The 18,772-nt window shown below is 43.4% G+C and overlaps 1 long non-coding RNA gene across 1 annotated transcript; it reads right to left on the minus strand.

Moving 5' to 3' along the window:
* Window positions 1-9,555: 9,555 nt before the first annotated feature.
* Window positions 9,556-15,306, minus strand: LOC144690976 (uncharacterized). Its single transcript, XR_013579021.1, has 2 exons — window positions 15,129-15,306; window positions 9,556-10,724 (listed from the first exon to the last, which is right to left on the minus strand). It is a non-coding gene; the product is annotated as an uncharacterized LOC144690976 (long non-coding RNA).
* Between the last annotated feature and the right edge of the window lie 3,466 nt (window positions 15,307-18,772).

The raw sequence follows: 18,772 nt of genomic DNA on the forward strand, positions 1-18,772 counted from the left end.
TCCCCCATAGAAAATGTAGCAGCCAATTTGCGCACAGCAAGCTCCCACAAACAGAAACGTGTTGATAACCAAATAGTCTATGTTTCTGTGATGTTGGTTGAGGGATAAATATTGGCCAGGATCCCAGTGATAACTCCCCTGCTCAACTTCACAAACAATGCTGTGGGATCTTTTACATCCACTGGAGGGAGCAAATGGGGTCTCAGTTTAATGTCTCGTCCAAAAGATGGCACCTCTGACACTGCAGCAATCCCTCAGTGCTGCACTGGAACACTAGCCTAGACTGTTGTACTCAAGTCTTGGAGTGGGACTTGCACCCAGTGCCTTGCAATTCAGATGCAAATATGCTACCAGCTAAGTCACAGTTGTTGGTCAAATGTAATGACCAGACGTTTTAATGAGGCTAGTTGAGAGATCAGTGTTGCTTGGATACTGGGACCAGCCCTCCTGTTATTTTTTTAACTAATATGCGACATTTTGCAACCAACTGGGAGGGCCAGGTCTTATCCTTTCATAATGAACTATTGACGATCCCATGCAAAATGATTTGAATGCTATCAGGATGTTAAATTCTCCACTCAGTGTGGAAATGAGCCATACAATAGCAAGGTTCCAGGCTTAATCCATACCCAGACTATGCTTGGTTAATGACAATTAACTGCACTGCAGCTCGGGAGGATGGAGAATTAGCTGGAGCTTGCCACCATCCCATTGATTTATGTTGCAAATTGGATGTCTGATGAAAGCAGGATTAGCCCTGCCCGTCATGTTCCCACAGTTGAACAGCCCACTTAAGCTCACACGGAGAGAATGGGCACTTGAAGAGGGCAGCTGCCGGCAGCTGTGATGCACCCACTCTACCGGCCCCCTCACCGCGAGTCAGCGCATTGATGAGAAGAGAAAACTGGGCCGAGATGAAAAAAAAAATGAACAAAATTAAAATTCATATCTTCTCGATTCAATTTGGTCGCTGAGCCCGAGCAGGATTTTGTTCTCGATCATTGTAGAAACATTGCTGCCATTTTGGAGAGCCAGTGAAATCACTCAAGGTTTAAAAAAAAAGAGTTGTGTTCATTAATTAGCAGTGTTGGCCTTAGAATTACTAATAATATTGTGATTCGGTCGTTAACAATCTACCAATTAAAAATTGAATTTATTTAAATGAAAAAAGTAAAAACTGGAAATAATTGTAGTCTGTAAGTGGTGGGAGGACTGAGCATATTGCAGCTGTATATTCCTGGCACTCCACAGTCTGACCCTCTACCCCAGGCATTGTCTGTCATGCCGATTGATGTGGAATGAGACTGACTGGGTTGAAGCTGCACTCAACTCAGCTGTATGTTAGAAGTTTCACCTTTCTTTAAAGCAGACAGTTTCCTCCAGAGAGGCTCATTAAAATAGCATGGAAGAGTACTGGGGAGCAGCTGATTCTGCAACAGATCACAAGTGCCCTTTCACTTCTGTTACTTGGCTTTAAAACCAGGCCACTCTGACATCAGAGCGCAATCATCTTGATCAACACCAGAAATATATTTAACGAAAATGATCAGTTACAAAAAATGTTTTTGACGTCTCACCCTTAAAGCATGTGAACAGGAATAGTCAGTCAATTCAGTCCCTCGAGCCTGCTCTGTCATTGAATTAGATCATAGCTGATCTGTACCTTAACTCCATTTAACCTATAATGCCCTTACCTAACAAAAAACTATCAATCTTAGTTTTGGCATATCCACTTGACCTAATCACAGCAGCTTTTTTGGGGAGAGTGTGTCAGCTGTGGCTCAGTTCATAGCACCCTCGCCTTTGGATCAGAGGGTTGTGGGTTCATGTCCCACTCCCGGAAACCAAGAACTGTGATTGTACTCGAAAGAATTGCAACCTGTGACTGTTGGTAACTTGAAAGAGTTTCCAGGTTTCCACTGTTTCTTTTATATGCTGAAGTGCTACCTGAAAAGCCTGCTTCTAACTTTAAAGTTATGCCTTCTAATCTGGACACTTCCTTTACAGAAAATAGTTTCTATCCAGTTACTCTATAAAATCCTTTAATCATTTAAAACATTTCAGTTATATAATCCCTTATGTTTTTTTTATATACTCAAGGGATTGTAACCCTAGTCTGTGCAAACCTGTCCTCATATTTTGGTCCCTTTAGCACTAGTATCAGCCTGGTGAATCTGTGTTGTATCTAGGGTTTCCAGCCACAGTGTCACATTATTGTTACAGTGCAGAAGGAGACCATTTGGCCCATCACGCCTGCACTGGCTCTCTGAAAGAACATTCCACCTTGTCTCACTCCCCTGCCTTATCCCCGTAACCTTGCACATTCTCTCTCTGCAGATAGCAATCCAATTCCCTTTTGGATACCTCGATCGAACCTGCCTCCGCCACCCTTTCAGGAAGTTGGTTCCGGACTCCAACCACCCTCTGGGTGAAGAAACTTGTCCTCACATCACATCTACTCCTTTTGCCAATTATTTTGAATCGGTGCCCTCTAGGTCTTGATGTCTCCGGGAATTAAGGATCAATCTCCAGGCCGCTCCTGTGTGCAAACCTGGAGGAAAGTCACTGGGACATTCTTTTTTTCATAATTTTCTTTGAACATATCTCTTTATCAAGTAAATAAAATATTAAAAATGGGGGAAAAAAAGGCTGACAGTCAAGCATCATCCAATTGGGTAATGAGTCATTTTGCTTTCCAATTGGCGTAGGAAGGCAATAGGTCACAGGGATGGATGTATTGGCCAACTAATGGCTAGAGAGTGGGGGAAAGTCACGTGATGAAACTTCCCGGAATACACATAAATACAGTTGGTAACTCTAATTGCACCCCATTGAAGGCAAATATGTCCTCCCTAAGGTCTGGTGCCCAAACTGAACGCAATACTTCCAGATGTGGTCTAACCAGAACTTACTGCAACTCACATAACTTTCACCCCTTTGTATTCCAAATAGTGTTGCATTTATTGCAGTGCTCTTCACCACCGCAGCTGTCCCAAGTGCTTTACAACCAATGATGAACCAGCCAAGCAAGCATTAGACTTTATAATGCATTTAAAAGGAATTTCTCAAGGCAAAATAAGTGAGGTATAATAATTACGTGCCTCACCAATGAAATTTAATTTAATTACTGCTTGATACTTAATCAATATTTGTGAATAGATTCAACCCATTTAAAATAGGCAATTTTGACAGTTTTCTAGCATACTAGATTCCTGGGACGAGGGAGCTGTCCTTTGAGGAATGGGCCAATTTTTTCTGAAGTTTAGAAGATTGAGAGGAGATAGCATTGAAATATATAAACTTTTTAGAGGGCTTGACAGGGTAGATGTTAAGAAGTTGCTTACCCATCCTGGGTTGTTTAACTAGAGGTCATAGTTTCAGAATAAGGAGTTGGCCACTGAGGATGGTGTTGTGTTGAAACTCCTTCACTCAGAGGGTTGTGAATCTTTGGAAGGAAACCGGATAGACCACCGGCATCGGCCTAGGCACCAGAAACGACAATGGCAAACTCAGCCCTGTCGACCCTGCAAACTCCTCTTCACTAACTACTGTGAGAGCTGTCTCACAGACTAGTCAAGCAACAGCCTGACATAGTCATCCTCACAGAATCATAGGGAACTAAATGTAATATCTCCAAATTTGAAGATGACACAAAGCTGGGTTGGAGGGTGAGCTGGGGGTGAGGGTGAGCTGTGAGGAAGATGCAGAGATGCTTCAGTGTGATTTGGACAAGCTGATTGAGTGGGCAAATGCATGGCAGATGCAGTATAATGTGGATAAATGTGAGGTTATCCATTTTGGTAGCAAAAACAGGAAGGCAGATTATTATCTGAATGTCTATAAATTGAGAGAGGGGAATGTGCAACGAGACCTGGGTGTCCTCGTACAACAGTCGCTGAAGGTAAGCATGCAGGTGCAGCAGGCGGTAAAGAAGGCAAATGATATGTTGGCCTTCATAGCAAGAGGATTCGAGTACAGGAACAGGGATGTCTTGCAGCAATTATACAGGGCCTTGGTGAGACCACACCTGGAATATTGTGTGCAGTTTTGGCCTCCTTATCTGAGGAAGGATGTTCTTGCTATAGAGAGAGTGCAGCGAAGGTTTACCAGACTGATTCCTGGGATGGCGGGACTGACATATGAGGAAAGATTGAGTCGGTTAGGATTATATTTGCTGGAGTTCAGAAGAATGAGGGGGCATCTCATAGAAACCTATAAAATTCTAACAGGACTAGACAGGGTAGATGCAGGAAGGATGTTCCCGATTATGGGGGAGTCCAGAACCAGGGGTCACAGTCTGAGGATACGGGGTAGACCATTTAGGATTGAGATGAGGAGAAATTCCTTCACCCAGAGAGTGGTGAGCCTGTGGAATTCGCTACCACAGAAAGTAGTCGAGGCCAAAACATTGTATGTTTTTAAGAAGGAGTTAGATATAGCTCTTGGGGCGAAAGGGATCAAAGGATGTGGGAAGAAAGTGGAAGCAGGTTATTGAGTTGGATGATCAGCCATGATCATGATGAATGGTGGAGCAGGCTCGAAGGGCTGAATGGCCTACTCTTGCTCCTAGTTTCTATGTTTCTATGTTTCTATATCTTACAGAGAATTTCCCAGACACCACCAGCACCATTCCTGGATGTCCTGTCCGACCGGCAGGACAGACCCAGCAGAGGTGGCGGCACAGTGGTATACAGTTGGGAGGGGGCTGCCCTAGGAGTCCTCAACATTGACTCTGGACCCCATGAAGTCTCATGGCATCACGTCAAACATGGGCAAGGAAACCTCCTGCTGATTACCATGTACTGCCCTCCCTCAGCTGATGAATCAGTGCTCCTCCATGTTGAACATCACTTGGAGAAAGCACTGAGAGTGGCATTGGTGCACAATGTACTCTAGGTGGGGGACTTCAATGTCCATCACCAAGTGTGGCTCAATAGCACCACAACTGACTGAGCTGGCCAAGTCCTAAATGACATAGCTGCTAGACTGGGTCTGCAGTTGGTGGTGAGGGAACCAACAAGAGGGAAAACCATATATGAACTCATCCTCACCAACCTGCTTGCCGCAAATGCATCTATCCATGACAATATCAGTAGGAGTGACCACCGCACAGTCATTGTGGAGATGAAGTCTCGCCTTCACATTGAAGATACTCTCCATCGCGTTGTGTGGCACTACTACCGTGCTAAATGGGATAAATTTCGAACAAATCTAGCAACTCAAAACTGGGCATCCATGAGGCGCTGTGGGCCATCAGAAGCAGTAGAATTGTACTCGAACACAATCTGTAACCTCATGGCCCGGCATATCCCCCACTCTACCATTACCATCAAGCTAGGGGACCAACTCTGGTTCAATGAAGAGTGCAGGAGGGCATGCCAGGAGCAGCACCAGGCACACCTAAAACTGAGGTGTCAACCTGGTGAAGCTATAACACAGGACTACATGCATGCCAAACAGCATAAGCAGCAAGTGATAGACAGAGCCAAATGATCCCACAACCAACAGATCAGATCTAAGCTCTGCAGTTCTGCCACATCCAGTTGTGAATAGCAGTGGAAAATTAAACAACTCACTGGATGAGGAGACTCCACAAATATCCCCATCCTCAATGATGGGGGAGCCCAGCACATCAGTGCAAAGGAGAAGGCTGAAGCATTTACAACAAACTTCAGCCAAAAATGCCGAGTGGATGATCCACCTTGGCCTCCTCCAGAGGTCCCAGGCATCACAGATGCCAGTCTTCAACCAATTTGATTCACTCCACGTGATATCAAGAAATGGTTGAACGCACTGGATACTGCATGGGCCCTGACAATATCCCGGCAATAGTACTGAAGACTTGTGCTCCAGAACTTGCCACGACCCTAGCCAAGCTTTTCCAGTACAGCTACTAAGCTGGCATCTACCCAGCTATGTGGAATATTGCCCAGTTATTTCCTGTACACGAAAAGCAGGACAGATCCAACCTGGCCAATTACTGCCGCATCAGTCTACTCCCAATCATCAGTAAAGCAATGGAAGGGGGTCATCAACAGTGCTATCAAGCAGCACGTGCTTAGCAATAACCTGCTCACAGATACTCAGTTTGGGTTCCGCCAGGGCCACTCAGCTCCTGATCTCATTACAGCCTTGGTTCAAACATGGACAAAAGAGCTGAACTCCCGAGGTGAGGTGTAGGTGACGGCCTTTGACATCAAGGCTGCATTTGACCGAGTGTGGCATCAAGGAGCCCAAGCAAAACTAGAGTCAATGGGAATCAGGGGGAAAACTCTCCGCTGGTTGGAGTCATACCTAGAACAAAGGAAGGTGGTTGTGGTTGTTGGAGGTCAGTCATCTCAGCTCCAGGACATTACTGCAGGAGTTCCTCAGGGTAGTGTCTTAGGCCCAACCATCTTCAGCTGCTTCATCAATGAACTCCCTTCCATCATAAGGTCAGAAGTGGGGATGTTCGCTGATGATTGCACAATGATCAGCACCATTGGCGGCTCCTCAGATACTGAAGCAGTCCATGTCCAAATGCAGCAAGACCTGGACTAACAAGTGGCAAGTAACATTCAAGCCACACAAGTGTCAGGCAATGACCATCTCCAACAAAAGAGAATCTAACCATCACCCCTTGATGTTCAATGGCATTACCATCACTGATTCCCCCACTATCAACATCCTGGGGGTCACCATTGACCAGAAACTGAACTGGACTAGCCATATAAATACTGTGACTACAAGAGCAGGTCAGAGGCTAGGAATCCTGAGGTGAGTAACTCACCTCGTGACTCCCCAAAGCCTGTCCACCATCAACAAGCCACAAGTCAGGAGTGTGATGGAATACCCCCCACTTGCCTGGATGAGTGCAGCTCCCACAACACTCAAGAAGTTTGACACTGTCCAGGACAAAGCAGCCCGCTTGATTGGCACCACATCCACAAACATTCACTCCCTCCACCACTGATGCAAAGTAGCAGCAGTGTGTACCATCTACAAGATGCACTGCAGGAATTCACCAAGGCTCTTTCGACAGCACCTTCCAAACACATGACCATTAACATCTAGAAGGACAAGGGCAGCAGATAGATGGGAACACCACCACCTGGAAGTTCCCCTCCAAGTCACTCACCATCCTGACTTGGAATTTATTGTCGTTCCTTCACTGTCGCTGGGTGAAAATCCTGGTGCTCCCTTCCTAACAGCACTGTGGGTGTACCTACACCACATGGACTGCAGCAGCTCAAGAAGGCCGCTCACCACCACCTTCTCAAAGGCAACTAGGGATGGGCAATAAATGCTGGCCCAGCCAGCGAAGCCCACATCCCGTGAATGAATGAAAAAAATTGGTTTTGGATGTTCAGTTATTCAGGACTGAGGTCGACAGATTTTTGCGCACAAAGGGAATCAAGGGATATGGGAAAGTCGAGCTGAGGTGAAAGATCAGCCACAATCTTATCATTCACCCCTAATCCAGATTGTTTTAAATAGAAAATGTTTTTTTTTAAAGACTTAAAAACATAGGCTGGTTACAAAGTAGCTGTTTGGTGACAAAAGAAAGAATGATAAAGGAGCTAAGTCAACTCAGATTGCACATTAAGCATTAATGTAAAATTGTTACAACAGAAAGAACTTCTGATTGAGGGCATTTCACTGAAGGTATGGGAGACTACAGTGACCCGACTGTGCCTTATAGAATCATAGACTAGTACAGCGCAGAGAAGGCCATTCAGCCCATCGAGTCTGCACTGGCTCTTTCAAAGAGCAATCCAGTTAATTCCACTCCCCCGCTCTTTCCCGTACCTCTGCAAACTATTCTCTTTCAAGTATTTATCTAATTGCCCTTTCGAAAGCTTTTGAATCTATTTCTGCGCCGCCCTGTCAGATAGGGCATTCCAAATCCTAACCACCTGTTGCATAATTCAATTTAATTCAATTTCACTTTATTATCCACAAGGAAATTCATACTGAAATACATTTCGGGCAACACTGCTCGTTTGTTAGAATAAAAATCGCACATAAATGAATAATAGCAATAAAAGAAAGAAAATTACCCTATCACAGAGATATAACGTTAATTAAATATGCATTAAAGAACTTTTCCAATACAGCTAAATACCCAGTCAGTGAGTCCCACTCTGTGTACATATTGTCGCTAAGTTACAGAGGAAAGCAACCGACTTACCAAACTCCAGCTGACTCCAGGCACCCTCACCTATTCAAGCAGTGGGGGGTCTTACTGGCTATCCACAATGTCGCTGTGAACTGTTCTGCACTCCAGTGCAGTACTGAGGGAGGTGCTATCTTTTGAATGAGATGTTAAACTGAGGTTCCCTCTGCCCTCTCAGTTGTAGGTAAAAAAAAATTGCCTGGTACTAGTACGCAGACAAGGGGAGTTCTCACCATTATCCTGGTCAGTATTCATCTTCATTAGCTGTAATGCACTTTGTGATGTCCACCAATTGTCGATTGGTACTATTTAAATTCAAGTTTTTTTTTCTTTTTTGATTGTATGGTAAATTAAATAACATTGAACAGCCACATAAAGCACGTAGTCTATAAGGGGTGGAAAGTTAACATTTTTGGTGTTGGTCTGTCACTCCTTCTTACAGGTTTGGGAGATAGCGTGGGAGCAGACAGTTTGGGTAGTATTCCCCATGAATGAGGAAGACGTTTTCTGTCCAATGAGTGGTTAGGACTTGGAAGGCACTGCCTGATTGGGTGGTGGATACAAATTCACCAGTAGCATTTAAAAGGGAAATGGATAAATACTTGAAAGAGAATAAAATGCAGTAACATGGAGAAAGTCCTGAGAGTGGGGTGAACTGGAATTTGCTTCATAAAAGCAAAATACTGTAAACGCTGGAAATCGGAAATAAAAACAGAAAATGCTGGAAAAGCTCAGCAGGTCTGGCATCATCTGTGGCAAGAGAAACAGAGTTTCAAGTCCGTTTCACTCTTCTTCAGAGCTCTGAAGGGTCATACGGACTCTACACGGTAACTCTGGGCAGAATCTTCGGCTTGGCGAGTGGGGGTGGGGCCTGCTCGCCGCAGCGTAAAATGGCCCGCGGTGATGTCGGGCATGTGTCCTGACGTCACCGCGCGTCATTTAGATTTTCAGTTCAGCGGGCGCGCAGCCGAACTGTCAAAGGCCTATTAAGACCGTTTAAAAAGCCAATAAAGCAATTAGCTGAGCTGCCCATCCAACCTTAAGGTTGGCGGGGCAGGTGAAGAGCCCAGGTGGCCTTCGCATTTTTCATGGAGCCTCATCCATGGGCGGGATGAGGTTTCATGAACGTTTTTAAAGTGTTTGAAAAACTTTTAATAAAATGAATGGTGATGTCCTGGCTCATGTGACAGTTTCACATGAGGGGACATGTCCTTAAATGTTTCTTTTTTTACCTTTCTTCAATGTTTCACAAGTGAAAGTAATCTCCCTGAGGCACAGACTTCTGCACTCTTTCACGTGCATGCACGCAAAAGAACGTAACACCCCTCTGCCCGTACAGCGAGCGCTCAGCGCTTCCAGGCACGCGTTGTCGGAGATTAATCACACCAAGGCATCATTAATACATAGAAACCCCATTTATTACTTGTGCACAAGGGAGAACAATACAGCGAGAGTTATTGTAGTGTCTCAAAGCAGAATACACAAAGACTTGCTTAAAAGCATTTTACAACCAATCAGTAAATTTTGTACATCTCAATCCACTTATTTGCATAAGTTTACTGACCAATCCATGTTCCAGTAAATTTCCATTCCTACACCACAAGTGCAGTTGTTTATAATTTGACTATCACAACTTTGATTACATTCGGCCCAAGAGAGAGACACATGGAACGTCTCAAGGCCCATCCTGCTATAGTGGTCAGACAAGATGCTATTGTTCTTCAAGGTTGCAGTGTTTTTCTCTTAGGCCTAAGCATTTAATTCAATTTCTCCATTAACCCTTTTAGTACTAAGTGGGTTCCCTATTTGTCTAGGCCACCACACTTCCCCCCCTTTTGTCCTAAAAGGACAATCCACCACCCTTAGCCAAGTTCTCTGTATCCTAGTCGCCGAGCTTCTTCCTCAATGGAATCCTGATTCCAGAGGATAGGGAGGGAATAGATAGCTGGCTTGAATCAGCAAGATAGGCACAGGAACCCAATGGCAGCTCGTCCACCTGAGTGCTACCCTTGGTATAATTTCTCCTGACGCATAGCTAGGCCTCCCCCTTAACAAACACAAAGGTGGGCTCCCGTCTCCAAATGGGCGTTTGATGAATGAGGGCCCCTGTATTACCTAGGGACCATGCGGAATCTGAGGGGAAATCCAGAAAACACATCTCAGAGGAGGAGGGGTTAACAGGAAAATGAGTACAAATCCAACATTTAGTCCGATTAACTTGCGAGGCTACGGCCTGCATTCGTTGAACCGCAGAATTGGTAGTCCATGCCCCCGCAAGGACCACGCAGGACAGGATCCAAATCAGAGTCAGCATTCTGACGGCTCAGTTAAAGTTCCTGCACAAGCACTTCCGTCTGAGGTCAGCGTCCGCTTGACGTGCGATGTGTGGATCCACAAGGGACGTCCTTCAACCTTCACGGCTGTATGGGTAGTGAGCAGGACTTGGAAAGGCCCCTCCCATTGAGGTTCCAAACTGTTCTTTTCTCCTGAAGGTCTTTACCAGGACTATGTCCCCGGGCTGGTATTGATGGCAATCTTCAATGGTGGGCTTTTTCTGAGCTTCTACAACCTGTATATGCAAGCTCTTGAGAGAATTAGTGAGCGCTGTACAGTATGTAACCGTTCCCTCATCCATAGCGTGGATGTCCATTTCCCTAGCAGACAAAGGTGGGGCCACTGAGAGGCGCATAGGACGTCCCATTACAACTTCATAAGGAGAGAGGGAGGTGGTACAGTTAGGGTGAGAGCGCATAGTCATGAGCGCCAAGGGTAGAGCTTCAGACCATTTCAAACCGGTTTCTTTACATAATTTAGCTAGTTTGTTTTTCAGAATACCATTTTGTCTTTCCACTGCCCCAGTAGACTGGGGGTGGTATGGGCAGGAAAGGTGACGGTTGCATCGTAAGGCCCTCAACAGTTCCTTTATCACTTTAGCGATAAAATGAGGTCCATTATCACTCGATAAAATCTCTGGTATCCCAAACCTGGGTATGTATTCACGTAACAACAATTTTACAACAATAACAGCATCATTTCGTCGGGTGGGATACACCTCCACCCATCGCGAGAACAAACACACTATAACTAAAACATAATTATATTCCATACATTTAGGCATTTGTATAAAGTCCATTTGTAGGTGCACAAATGGGCCCCATGTCTGGGGTCCCGTACCAGCAGTCACTGTGGGCATCTTGCCTGGGTTATGTCATTGAAATAGGTATGACAGGTATTACTAACACAATGCCTATTAGCATATTACTATTCACTATACATTCAACATTCATTCTATATACACGTGTTAAACCGCTAAGCTGGCAACCGGTCAAGTCATGATTCTTGTCCATAGCTGCTGCATACATCATTTCTGCTCGCTTTGTCTGAAATATCTTTCCCTATTTCAATTGATTTATTGATAGTTCCCACATGACTTTCGAGCACGGTAGCCAGACTTTGGATTAACCAATGATGTCCCTATATTGAATATTGTAGCGGCATTATTTATCAGGCTGCGCTTAACGCGGTTCCCTCCGAAGCCTGATCTCATCTCGCCATTGAACTGAACTGCTTCAGTCATCAATTGGCGGGTCAGAGCCATATAGAGTGCTTGGGTATGGGTTGAGCACCACTGGGGCAGGATGATTCCAGATATATTCAAGACTACGGGTACCAGCTCATGGTGTACATTATCATACAAAACTTCTGATTAACCAGTACCAAACCATTCATCAGTGCTGGATGCATAGTCGGACAAGATGGGTCAGTCGGTGTGGTTTGAGGGTCTTCAATTATCTCTACTTGGACTGTGAAAGTAGAGATGGGAGGTGGCTGGGTAGTGGTGGACCTCCCATGCCTGATCTGAAGCAACCCTTACTACAATTTGAAAGCACTTGTTCTCCTACTGTTACATTTATCATTCCCCGTTGTGTGTCGCATTCGGCACTGTCCGTGCTGTACCAAAGTTCCTCCTGCGGTGCGGGATGAGCAGTGATGATCCCCGACCTTGTTGCCATTACTGATACGCCCACAACCAGGATCGTAGATCTGTGGAGACATTAACATCGGCTCTCGTTCTCATACCTACAAGTGCGCATGTATCACCTGTCATAATTACCTCGTATGGTCCTGTTTGCTCTGAGCTCACTTTGACCATCACCTTATTCCCCATGTGGGGGGGTCCGTTGTTGCTCTTTGGATTTGCCTGTTTCCATATCCTTAATCATCTGTCAGTCTCTAACTTCCTCTCTCAACTCATGTAATTGCCTACTTAATTCCCTTACATTGTCCTGTATTTTTCCTTTCTGTGGCCCTACACCTCCTACTATACGGCCTTCAGGTAATTGCATGGCCCTTCCTGTTATCATTTCAAATGGGGTGAACCCGGTGGTCCTGCTTGGGGTAGCCCACGGCACATTAGAATATTGGGCTGTTCTCTGTCTCTTGATTGATGTTTTTTTAAAGTTCAGTTCATCCTTTCCACCATCCCTGGACTCTGGGGGTGGTAAGGAATATGGAATTTCTGTTTAATCTCCATAAAATTACACACTTCTTTAATGATTCTCCCTGTGAAATGAGTTCCGTGTTCTGAATCCATCTGGGTAGGCACCCTCACTCCTTCCAGTTTACTCTCTCCTGCTGCTGTCTCATGTCAGACCTCAATTCCTTAAACAACTCTACAATGCACCTTTTTATCCTATCTTTCAATGGCTCAGTATCTTCACTTCCTGTGGTGGTTCTCTCTGGGAACCGCTTAACTCTGCCTGTCATCAAGGTGTTAATCCTGTGGTCTTACTTTTTGTAGTTCGCAGGCACATTAATATAATCAGTAATACATCTATTTAGCCTTTTTCCAGCTTTCCCTTTACCTGTATCCATCTTGTGGTAAATTGTTGTTAAGTATTATTTCTCCTTACATTTCAATTCCTGAACTATAGATTCCACATAGTTTTACCTCTAAGTTTTTTCCCTGACCATAATCATCCTAAGATTCTCTTGAGTTCAGTTTCTCTATTGTCTTGATCGTTTAAAATGTTTCCTTACTCTTTAGGCCATATTAACTATTCCATTTCAATGGGGATCTCTGTCTCTAGATCTTTGCTTATCTCCCCCTGTGCAGTTCCAATGCCTCAGTTGATGGCCAGATTATCGAATTCATTTCCCTTAAAACAGTTTGTACATTATGTTCTCTTTCCCTAACTCATTCTCCTACTTGCCTCATACCATTTTACACATGCAACAGCTACCATCTTATCTTGTTCAGGTTGTCTGGAGAGACTTTAAAATAAATAAAATATTCTCATAACAGTTTTAAAACAGAAATCAAGCATTGACATGTTTTGCCTACTTATCTTCTTCTCAAACATCTTATTGTCCCACTAAATTATGTCTGACTTTTTTTTTTTGCATTATCCCAGATTCATTAACTCAGCCAAAAAATGAATTTCTGCCAAACTTTGTCAAGGTCTTGAGTTTAACTTCACATTTTGGGAACAGACTTACAAATACAAAAGCTTGCAGCATTTGAATTAGTGCCAATTGTTGTCAAACCTTTTAAAATGAAAATTCCCTTTTGAGAACTTTATTAAGAACCAAACCTCAAATTTTTTAACTTTGCAGGAACTGTAATTTACACTACCAAAATTAAAACAACCTCTTTTTTATGTGTAACGATTTGTATCCAAGTTATAATTTCCATATGTTTATCGACACATTCCTTATCTTAGATAGCATCCTCGTTATTCAAAGTAACCTGTTAAATTACACTGCACTTTACATCTCAAGATTGTCCCAAATTCAAATTCCAGTGCTTTTGGAAAGCAGATTTCCTTTAATATTTAATTCATCTCTTCATTAGAAACCCCTTTTTATCCATTGGAACCACCTAGACCTTGTGTTTATGTCTTTTGGTTTTCCTAGAATCTTTCTGAATTTCAAGTAATTTCTTTTCCTCAGAATTTTAGAATACTAACTCGTACGTATTAATCCCAATCAGCTTGGAAACTGATGATGAGGGTTATTCCCTACTAGCCTGCAAGGGGGTGGTACAAGGGTTGGTTCATCTCAAACAAAGGCAAACCCTGTTTTATCTTTACACTATCTTCAAATTACGATTTTTGCCAGAAATCTCAACTCAAACCTTATACTCAAAACTTTGGAATATTTGAATAAACTTTTCCTTTAATCTAATATGGGGCTTTCGACTCTAAAGTGCCCAACTACTCACACAAAAGACAATTCAGGGAAGAAAACACATTAAAGCTCACATACAAATGCTTCATTGCACACAAACAAACACATAGATAAAGGTATGTATCAGTACTCCTATAATATTGAACTTAACTCTAAATGAAGCTTCGAGTAGCAATGGGGGAATAAAGGGATCTTGAAGGCTCCATCTATAGGGACCTTCAAACTGACAAAAGCTCACATTTTATCTGCTGCTGCTTGTCAATTGCTCATTAACCCCCTAGGGGTACCCTTTCTCTCTCTCTCTCCCTTCAGCACAAACAGTTCTTGTAACTTAGATCAATTCTTTTTTTTTTAAGTTACAGAAAATTCAGTAGGGGACTATCTATCTCCCTTAAAACATATTATAAGCGCTCAATTCTGTCCCGATTGAAAGTTCCAGCTGGTGGGAAGCTCTCTCCTTTACCTTGAGTCCATTTAACCCAATCAGAAACATATTGGACAATTTCAGGACCGAAATGGACATACATATAAGCATTTGGGATTCCCTTCAAAGGGGGAACCAGGGGTTTCTTTGATGCCATATTTCCCATTTTTACTTAATAATATACACAAAAAAAAACACAGAAATTACTTACTTTTCACCTCCAGGGACCTTGAACCCCTGGGTATACTACTGCTACTACTTTTCACCTCCAGGGGACTCGAACACTTGGGAATACTACTACTAACTTACACTAAATTACTGGCCAAATTAATCTCCCAAATATTTAAATAATTGACCTACCCTGAGAGTCAGCCACAGGCAGGCAAAGGCAGATCGCAGGTCAACAAACCCCAGAAGCCCAAATGGGGCTGCCGCGGACTGAGGAGTCCTTGAACCACGAGGTCCTAACGCTGGCGCTCCGTGACTCAACCCCAGGGGTTAGTCATCTCGGTGGGACCTCCAGAAACTGTCGGAGATTAATCACACCAAGGCATCATTAATACTTGGAAACCCCATTTATTACTTGTGCACAGTGGAGAACAATACAGCAAGAGTTATTGTGCTGCCTCAAAGCAGAATACACAAAGACTTGCTTAAAAGCATTTTACAACCAATCAGTAAATTTTGTACATCTCAATCCACTTATTTGCATAAGTTTCCTGACCAATCCATGTTCCAGTAAATTTCCATTCCTACACCACAAGTGCAGTTGTTTATAATTTGACTATTGCAACTTTGATTACATTCGGCCCAAGAGAGAGAATCATGGAATGTCTCAAGGCCCATCCTGCTATAGTGATCAGACAAGATGCTATTATTCTTCAAGGTTGCAGTGCCTTTTTCTTAGGCCTAAGCATTTAATTCAATTTCTCCATTAACCCTTCTAGTACTAAGTGGGTTCCCTAATTGTCTAGGCCACCACAGCGTCACCCTGGGCGGGCCTTAATTGGCCCGCCCACATAAAATGGCGGCACCCAGCTGACCAGGGGTGCCGATTGGCTGCGCACGTGCCCGCACCCACCCCCACACACCTCCCCCCCCTCCCCAACGGGGAGAAAACTCTTCCCTCTGTTCTCTCTCCACAGATGCTGCCAGACCTGCTGGGTTTTTCCAGTATTTTCTGTTTTTATTTGGATTTTTCTTGAATTGAGCTGCGCAGATTCGATGGGCAAATTGGCTTCCTTTAGTGCGGTATTATTCTATGATGCAATGAGGTGGCATTATAAGATTCTTCTCCAGTAACATCATGACTGTTGTGTACAGTTGACAAGACTAATGCTCTGAGCCATCATACTTTTGGAGTGGGCTTTCGGGATGTTGTACAAGGTGTGGGAGAGGGTGTCAATACAAATTGTTGCCTCCCACGTGCATCTCTGATCAGTTGTTGAATAACTGTAAAGTACCAGCAGGTACATGTAACATTAAGCAGTGTGCAAATGCATCAACTGAACCAAATATATTGTATAAATGAGACATTGCATGTGAGTTCGGAGCTCCAAGGGAGCTAGGTTCCCTCCCTGCAGCTGGAAGCCATGTAAATGCTTACTACATTATTGTGTTGTGGGTTACCAGCCGCATTTTCCCTGACTGTAGGCAAGTCGAGGTCTCATTGCCCTCATGCCCTCAACAAATTTAGGTTTCACATAGCTGAGCTGTACAGTTCAACACTCACATTAGTGAATCTCTGTAGTTGTGACGTCTGTGTGGGTGTGTAAGTGTGTGTGTGTGTGTTGAATTCCACCAGTGGTGTAAATCAGGAGTCAGTCTAGACTTCAGCAGAAGCAGTTCTGCATTGTACATGGGGAGTATTAAGAACATAGGATCAAGTGTTAGAATTCAGCCCCTTGAGCCAGCTCCTCCATTGAATTAGATCACAGCTAACCTGTACATTGATTCCATTTACCTGGCTTAGTTCCATATTCTTCAATACCTTTAACTGACAAAACTCTATTGACCTTGGTTCTTAAGCACCTTGGGATGCTTTACTATGTCAATCGCACTATGTAAATGCAAGTTGATGTTGAAAACTCTGATGGTCCAAGCATATGGAGCTTTTTGATGGAGAGAGCTCCAGATTTCTGCTAACCTTTAAGGAAAAGTGTTTCTTGACTATATCACACTGAAACAGAATAGACTTTCAGTTCAACGCTGAAAATTCTCCTGTTGAAAAATGATGCCATCATGAAGAAGTAACAGCTTTGACATGTCTTGTTCATTGGATAGCAGAATGAAATAAATGGCTGCACAGGCAGTTCTTATTAGGGAAAACAATTATTGACTTAAGCAGTACATTTAACAAGCAGTCTGATAATTAAGGTTACGTTATGCAAATAACCTCATCTTGCAGCACATAATTGTGGTTTACATTTAAATGATGTACATTAAAGACTATTAGGTTACCAAAACCACTCCTTAATTTGTTCAAATTAATTTTTTTTCAACTGTCAATTAGATATGGGGTAACAGAACAAGCGACGCATTTTAATTTGGAAACTGTCCTGTATAGGATTGTTTTCTTGTTTTGTCAAAAATATTTCTTGCAAAATGACAAATCTATAGGATTGAGATATACAAATGCCGGACAAAAATAACTGTTCACAAATTGACACAATGCCAATTTTTTTTTGTTTTGGTATCTTGTCTGCTCCCTCCTATCCTGAGAGCGTTGGCTTGAACGAGACTTAACCTAGAGGCACTGCCCAACCTTCTGTACCTCCAGGGGATAAGCCTGTTGGGTATTAGTGTTGGGTATTAACAGCAAGTTGCATTTAGACACCACCATTAATGTAGTGAGTGTTATCACGCAAAATTTGCCACCGATCCACATATTAGGACAAATGACCAAAGGTATGGTCATAGAAAGTCATCTTAAAAGAGGAAAGAGAGATAGGAAGGGAATTCCAGAGCTTATGATCATGGCAGCTGAAGGCATGGTCACCAATGGCGAAGCAATTAAAATCGGGGAAGCACAAGAGGCCAGGATTGGTGGAGCACAGAGATCTCCAAGGGTTGTAGGGCTGGAGGACATTGCAGAGAAAGGAGGAAGCAAGAGCATAGAATGATTTGAAAAGAAAGGTAAGAATCTTTTCATCAAAAGGTTGCATCTATAGTCCTGTGGCAATATAGAGGTGATGGGTGAATAGGGGTAGGATATTAGCAACAGAGGTTTGGATGAGCTTAAGTTTATGGAAGGTGGGAGATGGGGGGCCAGCCATAAGTGGATTAGAATAGTCAAGTCTCAGGGTAATGAAAGGTAGCGGTGAGGGTTTCAGAAGCAGATGAGCTGATGCAAGGGTTAGGTTAGGAAGGTGGAAGTAAGCAATCTTAGTGTTGGCGTGGATATGCAGCCGTCAGCTCATTCTGGAATCTTAACATACTTAAGCACAATTGACGTCTATATACATCCAATTTCCTGCAAAGGTTATACTTCAGTACTAAGAAGTTAATTTTTCCCCGTAGCACCTCTGCGAGTTACTGGGACCCATTTTATAACTGCCCCACTGAGATTGACAAAGTCATTACAAATTGGGCATCAAACCTGCTACCTTCCTTCACTGCGACCCTGGGAGCAGCCTGGCCATTGAGAATATCTTGCTGTGGTTTATTGGTTCGCTCTTTAGTCCTCACACTGGAATTGTAACCTGTGTTGGCACAACCGACCTGCGCATTGTTGGAATAAAAACAGAAAAGGCTGGAAAAACTCAGCAGGTCTGACAGCATCCGTGGAGAAAAAAACAGAGTTAACATTTTGAGTCCGTATGACCCTTCTTCAGAGCATTCATGCGTTGTTGTCTTTCTTTTGTAATGACTTGTCAAGATGTAATTTCATCTTAGTATTAAAGTAAACTTTAAACTCCAAGAAACTCTTATTTCTTAGACAGCATTGTTGCACCAGCATCAAGTCCCTAACAACCATTTATTTTGTAAAGCCAATATTTTCAGTT

Source organism: Cetorhinus maximus, chromosome 2 (genome assembly GCF_964194155.1).
Source record: "Cetorhinus maximus chromosome 2, sCetMax3.hap1.1, whole genome shotgun sequence".
NCBI classification, from domain to species: domain Eukaryota; kingdom Metazoa; phylum Chordata; class Chondrichthyes; order Lamniformes; family Cetorhinidae; genus Cetorhinus; species Cetorhinus maximus.